This window comes from Salvia miltiorrhiza, chromosome 4 (assembly GCF_028751815.1).
Source record: "Salvia miltiorrhiza cultivar Shanhuang (shh) chromosome 4, IMPLAD_Smil_shh, whole genome shotgun sequence".
Lineage (NCBI taxonomy): Eukaryota > Viridiplantae > Streptophyta > Magnoliopsida > Lamiales > Lamiaceae > Salvia > Salvia miltiorrhiza.
Genome location: NC_080390.1, coordinates 52,529,305 through 52,537,896, shown reverse-complemented (window position 1 = coordinate 52,537,896; position 8,592 = coordinate 52,529,305). Strand labels below are relative to the sequence as shown.

Here is an 8,592-nt window from a genome sequence, read left to right as displayed (position 1 = left end):
TATTTGATGGGAAACATACATGTATCAAATTTTTACAGTCTGAATTGTAAAAGAGTGTGAATCTCGGAATATCAATGTCAGATTCCAAATATGCTCTCGGAATACTTAGTGCCCGTTTGGTTTAAGTAGAGGAATGAAAATGGAATCAAATAAAGGAATTGAATAATATATATATAACAATAACTAGTACTTTTATTGATTGTTTTGTTAAACAAAGGAAATGAATCATTAGTAAGGAATTCCCTTTATTTTGTTTTCCCTCTATTTGAGGGGTAATAAATTGAGTGATTGAGTTACTCTCAAATAAGGGTAATGATTAACTCATTACTCAAACCAAACAACAAATAATGAATTTAATTAATTGAATCCGTTTTTAGCCTCTAAAAAACACTCAATTAAACATGGGCTTAGAGTGAATATGATTTTGAATAGATAATACAATTATTGACACCTTATTTTTGTTTTGAGGAACAAGGAAAAACTTTCATTAAGCTGATAAAGAAAGGTTCACACTAGCGGGAATAGCCCTAGCTATCTATCTAATCTAGTTAATTGGTACGAAAATTCCGAGCCCCAATTATTTATACTCATTTTTGTCACTGAAAATTCTTAAATTATTTTAAACAAAATGTCGATAGGCTTATGCAACAATTAGGGCTGTAAACGAGCCGAGCCGAGCCGAATACTAGGCTGCTCGAGCTCGGCTCGTTTAAATATTCGGGTGTTCGAGCTCGGCTCGAGCTCGATTCGAGCTTTTATGTTCATGATCGAGTTCGGCTCGACATCAAAATATCAAGCTAGCTCGAGCTCGATTCGAGTTCGGCTCGTGTTTTATTCGTTAATGTCGAACTCGAGCTTATGCTCGAGCTCGGCTCGTTTTATGTTCGTTTAAAGGTTCGTGTAGGCTTGAATGTGCTCGGCTCGAATATTCGAGTTCGAGCTCGTGTCAAGCTCGAAATCATGTACTTTTAATCAACCTGTTGCTCGAGCTCGAGCTCGAGCTCGACCTCAAAGAAAAATTATTTTCTATATATTCTAATCAATCGTCCAAAACAAGCATCAATACGAATAAAAATCATTCTAACAAATGTACATGCATGCCAAAATAACATAATTTAAACAACAATCCAAACAATTAAAATGTCTTGTGTAACTAGATGAACATTAAAAAGTCCAAACATACACACCAAAAACTACTATATTAGAGAAGCATTGATTTTGTAGATTCTCTCCAATCTAGCAAAGCGTCACTACTGCAGCAACAAAATCAAAATCACACAATTAAGAATAATACAAATATAAATAATAAGACTAATATAAATAAAAACAATAATTTACCCATTCTATTGATGACATGCTTAAGTGAAAGTGATCTCTTTGGTATTCTCTTTGTCCTATAATTTACCCATTCTATTGATGACATGCTCTAGTTCTCTCTCACAAAGTTTCATAAATTCTGGAAAAGCCAAAGTCACTGTATAACAGCAAAATAGTAAGTTCATCACAGTTAAACTATTTCTGCGAGCATCTTATTAAATTCAAGGAAAAACAGCAAAACATATTGGATCGGTCTAAAAATTTACAGAAACCTACATATGACTCTTTAGTACTTTCATACAAAGTTTCATAAATTTTGGAAAATCTGAAGTCACAATATAATAGAAAAACAGAAAGTTCATCATAGTTAAACTATTTCTGCGAGCATCTTATTAAATTCAAGGAAAAATAGCAAAACATATTGGATTGGTCTGAAAATTTACAGAAACCTTCATATTACTCCCTAGTACTTTCGTACAAAGTTTCATAAATTTTGGAAAATCCGAAGTCACAATATAATAGAAAAACAGAAAGTTCATCATAGTTAAACTATTTCTGCGAGCATCTTATTAAATTCAAGGAAAAATAGCAAAACATATTGGATTGGTCTGAAAATTTACAGAAACCTTCATATTACTCCCTAGTACTTTCGTACAAAGTTTCATAAATTTTGGAAAATCCGAAGTCACAATATAATAGAAAAACAGAAAGTTCATCATAGTTAAACTATTTCTGCGAGCATCTTATTAAATTCAAGGAAAAATAGCAAAACATATTGGATTGGTCTGAAAATTTACAGAAACCTTCATATTACTCCCTAGTACTTTCGTACAAAGTTTCATAAATTTTGGAAAATCTGAAGTCACAATTTAATAGTAAAACAGAAAGTTCATCACAGTTAAACTATTACGTACTTGCTCTCAAAGTTCAGCAGCAGCGAGCGTCGACCGACGGTGAGCAGCGAGCGTCGACCGACCGTGAGCAGCGAACGGCGGCGGTGATGGTTTGAGAACCTTGATAAGCTGAAAGATCGTGGGTATGGTGAATGGCGGCAAGAAGGGTTTGAAAATATGGAATGATGGAAAATGGAAAGACGCGTGAATCCTAATTACTGATCGTGAATTGATTACTGATGGAAAAATGGAAAACGGAAAGACGCATGGAAAACGGAAAGACGCGCTGAATAATAATTTCCATATCTTTGTTATTGATCAAAATAAGGATAGATATAGAATATATTTATACGTTTGTTAACATAAATTATTAAAATATAGATTATATTACATGCATTATATATACAATATAGTCTATATTAAAATATAGACTATATTGCATGCATTATAAATACAATGATAGAATGATATAATATATTTATATTAATTTATTACTGTATATTATCTACTAGATATATATTTATTTTATATATTATATAGTATTATAATATGATGATAAAGTATACATGTTACTTATATAATTTCAACATGTAATGATATATATATAGATATAGACTATAATACATAAATTATAGTAGATAATTTGATTATATAGTATATATATGTTGTATTGTATTATATAATAATTTTTGATGTATTAGAATTTAAAAATATGTATAAAATAAAAAAGAATAATGATAATATCGACTAAGCGACGCTCATTCAAAGTATACAACATAACATGTATGATATATATAGATATAGATATAGACTATAACACATAAATTATAGTAGATGATTTGATTATATAGTATATACTCCCTCCGTCCACTAATTCATGACCTAAGGAGCAAAACACGGGTTTTAAGAAAAAGTGTATTTTCATTAGTTGAGTGGAGAAAGGGACCCACAATTAATGTATTGTTTATTAGTTGAGTGGAGAAAAAGTGTATTGTTTTGGGACCCACCAATTAAATATAAATAAAAACTTACTAAAAATGGATAGGCCTTGAGTTGGTGGACGTCCCAAAAAGGAAAGAAGGCCTTGAATTAGTGGACGGAGGGAGTATATTGTATTGTATAATGTCAATGCATGGAATTATTAAATGATATAAAAATGAACAAAGTAACAATGCTTGATTGTTCATTTTATCCATTTATTTCGAGTTAAAATAAAAATGAACAAATTGAGTTTTGATTTCTTCAATTTGATAAATTAGTGATTTCAATAATAATTTTTTATGTATTAAAAATTTAAAAATATGTATTAAATAAGAAAGAATAGTGATAATATCGACTAAATATAAGTGACGCTCATTCAAAGTATACAACATATATAACATGCATGATATATATAGATATGGACTACAACACATAAATTATAGTGCATGATTTGATTATATAGTATATATATTATATTATATAATATCAATGTATGATATTATATTATTAAACGATATAACAATGAACAAAGTAACAAAGCTCGATTGTTCTTTTAATTCGTTTATTTGGAGTTAAGGTAAAAATGAACAAATTGATTTTTTATTTTTGCAATTTGATAAATTAGTAATTTCAATAATGATTTTTGATGTATTAGAATTAAAAAATATATGTATAAAATAAAAAGAATAATTATAATATCGACTAAATGTAAGCGGTGCTCATTCAAAGTATACGGCATAACATTTATCCTTATACACACATGACACATACATCTATAATATATTTGAAATCAATTGTGTGACTATAATAAAATTGAAGGTTTATTAGTAAATTATGTTTTTCTTTTTATTTCTTTTTATAAAATTGTGAAATTTGACTAATTATGAAAGTTATATTTAATTAAAGATGTTTCAATGCATTGTCACGGAGCATGGTTGCAAATGCTAGCTACATATTATAAATATAGACATAGACATTGAGTATATTAATATATGTATATATATATATATTAATTTATTTCTTACGTAATATACATAAATTCATTTTTTTTGTAATATATAAGAATTTATTAAGTTTAAAGTTTACAACAATTGCTATATGTAGTTCAATGGCAATGGAAGTTTATTTAGTGCTATTATGCCTTGAAGTCAAGGGTTCGAACCTTGTCTCATACAAAAATTTTTATTTGTCTTTCTTGAAGTATAAGCTCGATTATGGGCTCGATTGTGGGCTCGCGAACATGTTCGATTATCAACGAATCCGAACATGTTCGCGAGCCTAACGAGCCGAGCACTACAAAGCTCGGGCTCGGCTCGATAAAATTATCGAGCTCGATTTTAGGCTCGAGCTCGGCTCGTTTATTATCGAACCGAGCTTCGAACGAGCTTTTTTCGAGCCGAGCTCCGAATAGCTCGCGAATAGCTCTGTTCGTTTACAGCCCTAGCAACAATTTAATGCAGGATCAGGCTAGTTAATTGGTCCAATATTACTAAACACCATTCACTTCAAAATTATAAATGCAGTCTATATGGCAATTTAATCAAAACAATAAATAACGAATCATTTTTTGACACAGTTTAGAGAGTCCAATTAAGCTCCAACGTCCACGGCTTAATATAATTGAATAGGAGACTGTGTTATGGTGCCAAGAATACTACTTTAATTATCCGAATGCAGAGTGCATATTTCCTAATTAAATTCTAATTGAAATTTATACTTCCTAATTGAGAATTAATAAATCTTAGTCGGAGCAAATGCCTCGTGTATTTCATGAATGTACACAAGTTTGGCCTTTCTGATCAAATGGAAATTAACTATGAGGTGCATGCTTGTCCAAGCTTATAAATTCCTTAAATCGCCTTGTAAAATGACGGCGAAGTATAACTCAGTTAATAAGACGCTCCCCTTCGCCCAGAGACACCCAACAACATCAAGAAACCGCAAGGTCTCTCCACTCTTATAATGACAAGTGTCAAATTATGTTTGATTCATTAAATTTTATTTTTATACTAAACTAAATGTTGAATATATTTTATATTATTGCGATAGTTATAACTTATACACACAATATAATTTTGTTCTTCTCTCTCTTTATAAGATCAATTTTCAGTATTACAAACTTCATCTTTTTCTTTTAATTTAATGCTATTATTTTGATATATATATATATATATATCTGTGTGTGTGTACAATTAATAGTATTATATTTAAATATAATAGTAATAAAATAATTATAAATAATATTATTGTTGGATGGTTGGAGTGGTATTTGATTAACTACCAAAAATTAATATGGTTGGATTGAAAAAAATATTAGTGATATGAAAAATAATTAAATATTAAGTGTAAATTAATTGAAACTCATTTGTAATCACATAAAACTTGCTCAAAATCTCTCTCTAATACCTCAGCCTAGGCGTTTTGCCCAAAACTATTGAAGTGTCCCACATTGGATTAGAGATAGTGGCATGAGCCACTTTATATGGTGAGGCAATTAACCCTCTCCCTTATAAGGCCTTTTAAGGGAGGAATGAGCTCAATATCCATTTCTATATTCATTTCTAACATGGTATCAGAGCCAACCCAATCCAATGATGGGCTCTCCAATATCGTTGTCAACAGCCTTATAAGGTCTTTTAAGGGAGGAATGAACCCAATATCCATTTCTAACAAAAACAAACTAATTCCTCAGCTATCAAATTATTCTTATACATATTCTTATATAATTTTTGGTAGCAAGTTGTAGCATGTATCGTCGTTATTAGCTCTGAACATTGGATGGCCCAAACCCTACGCAAGCTAGCTAGCAACTTTCTTTCGTCTAATAAAGTCATCTAGATATGTATAGTACTAATCGCTTCATGAATTAGAGAACATCCATCCCCACCTAAATTTATGTCTAAATCGAATTAAATTGCTCAACTTACTTCCAATTTGGTGGGACTCCACATATGCATAATTTTGCCCTTCATTTATGTGCTCCAAGTCTAAAAGGTTTCCAAAGAAACTAGTCGTGGTCACCGGATCAACTCATGATCAGATTGCAACAATAAGAAATTAGAAGATTTCGAAATCATTATATAATATGGTTAGAGAATTCTGGCATCTTCCTTAATTCGTGGCTCTACTACGTAGCATCAGTGATGGATTTAGGGATGGTCTCCTGTGCACACAGTGAGAACCACCCTAAGCAGTATTAATAATTAATAAAACTATATAATTCTAAATATAACTTAAAAAAATTAGGGCAAAGGTGCAAAATAGGCCCCTGAACTTGACACCATTTGAGCGTTTACTCCCCCAAAATCGGTCAAGGAGCGTTGACCTCCCTGAACTCCTGAAAAAAAGGAGCAATTAAACCCCTCCGTGTAACGGAGGCAAGACGCCGTTCGCTCGAATTTTTTTTTAATTGTAGACGTCGTTCGCTCTCTCTCTCTGCGAGCTCTGCCGCCGCCTGATTAGTCCAGCCACCGCCGAGGCCGCGCCTCGCCTCTGAAATCTGGCGCCCCTCGATCTCTCTTCGCCTCGCATTTCCATTGATTCCTTTCAACAAGACAAAGATCGAGCCCTAGATTTTCCCTAAATTTCGAGACACACAAGGTTGGTCTCTTCTCCCGTTCGAATCCGCCAGCGAGGTTCTAAGATTCTGGTGACTGGTTGTTGCCGTTCGTTCTACTCCCTCTCCAAACAATGAAGGAGCAGAAGAAGCCCTAATCATCCTCACCATTAAAACTGCCGCTGCCGCTGTTGCTGGAGGCCCGGCGAGAGGTCATCGTTCTATGTCTGTTCTTCTATCTGAAGGACCAGCGAAGTTGCGCCTCACTTCACCTCTTCCTTGTTTCTCTCTCTTCGTCCCAACTGAGATCTTAATTCCTCTCAAACAGTGCCGCCGCCGCAGCTGTTCCAAAGATCAGCGAGGTCTCACCTTATCAGTTGGCGTCGGTTCTCTCCGGTGAGTCTCCGTGAGTCGTCATCATCGCTGGGATTAGGGCTGTAAACGAGCCGAGCCGAGCCGAATACTAGCAGGCTCGAGCTCGGCTCGTTTAAATATTCGGGTGTTCGAGCTCAGCTCGAGCTCGATTCGAGCTTTTATCTTGATCATCGAGCTCGGCTCGTCATCCACTTACTAAGCTCGGGCTCGGTTCGAGTTCGGCTCGGGTGATGCTCGATAATATCGAATTCGAGCTTGAGCTCGAGCTCGGCTCGTTAGATGTTCGTATATATGGTGTTCAAGCTCGAATTTGTTATAAATTTAAGAAAATCTTCTTAATTAATATGTTACACGAGTTCGAGTTCGACTCGTTTAAGGCTCGTGCACTAACTCGATTGAAGGCTCGACTGAAGGTTCGTGAACAGGCTCGCGAACAATCGAATTCGAACATGTTTGCGAGCTCAACGAGCCGAGCATTGTCAGGCTCGAGCTCGGCTCGATAAAAATTTCGAGCTCAAAATTGGGCTCGAGCTCGGCTCGTTTATTATCGAATCGAGCTCTGAACGAGCTTTTTTCGAGCCGAATCTCGAATAGCTTGCGAGTAGCTCCGTTCATTTACAGCCCTAGCTGGGATTCTCCTCCGCTTCCATCCGGCGAGAAACAGACTCGCAGGTCACCGCTGCCGCCGCATGTCTCTCCTGAAGGCTCGCCATTGCCGGCGGCTCCTCCGCCTTTGACGGTCACAGGGCAGTCATCCTTCGACGCCACCCCAGCTTCGGCGGCTCCTCCACCTTTGAGCGAACGGCATCTGGCCTCCGTTACACGGAGGGGTTTAATTGCTCCTTTTTTTCAGGAGTTCAGGGAGGTCAACGCTCCTTGATCGATCCTGGGGGTAAACGCTCAAAGGGTGTCAAGTTCAGGGGCCTATTTGCACATTTGTCCAAAAAATTAATTATCATTATTTTAAGGAAGGGCTCTTGGTGAGGGAGAGCTCACAAAAGTTTTTATCTCCGATTTATTAAATAAGGCAAGATATTACTGAAATTGAAATTTGATGGTGATTGCAAATATAAATCTTATTATTATTATTATTATTATTATTATTATTATTATTATTATTATTATTATTATTATTATTATTATTATTATTATTATTATTATTATTATTATTATATATAAAAGTAATTTATATTTGGTGCATTGAGATTGATCGTGCTATATGTTGGCATTATATTAGTAAAGACAATTTGTAACTTATTTGTGTGACTTGTGTCCCTCTAGTGTTTGGAATATTCTGTTGAGGACTCGACACAACTTCTCTCTATGCATGCAATTTTTCCTTATTTTTGGCCGTGTCTTTCTCAATGAAAAAGATACATGTCATATTGTGGTGATCAGCTGATAGTTGACACAAAATCACAAATCCCATAATATCAACATAAAATATTAGTTTTAATACAAGTTTCGATT

General features: G+C 34.2%; 1 long non-coding RNA gene across 1 annotated transcript; it reads right to left on the bottom strand.

Moving 5' to 3' along the window:
• Positions 1-1,056: 1,056 nt before the first annotated feature.
• On the bottom strand, positions 1,057-2,596 carry LOC131020480 (uncharacterized). The gene is made up of 3 exons (XR_009100713.1): positions 2,232-2,596; positions 1,339-1,474; positions 1,057-1,253 (listed from the first exon to the last, which is right to left on the bottom strand). It is a non-coding gene; the product is annotated as an uncharacterized LOC131020480 (long non-coding RNA).
• Positions 2,597-8,592: the final 5,996 nt, after the last annotated feature.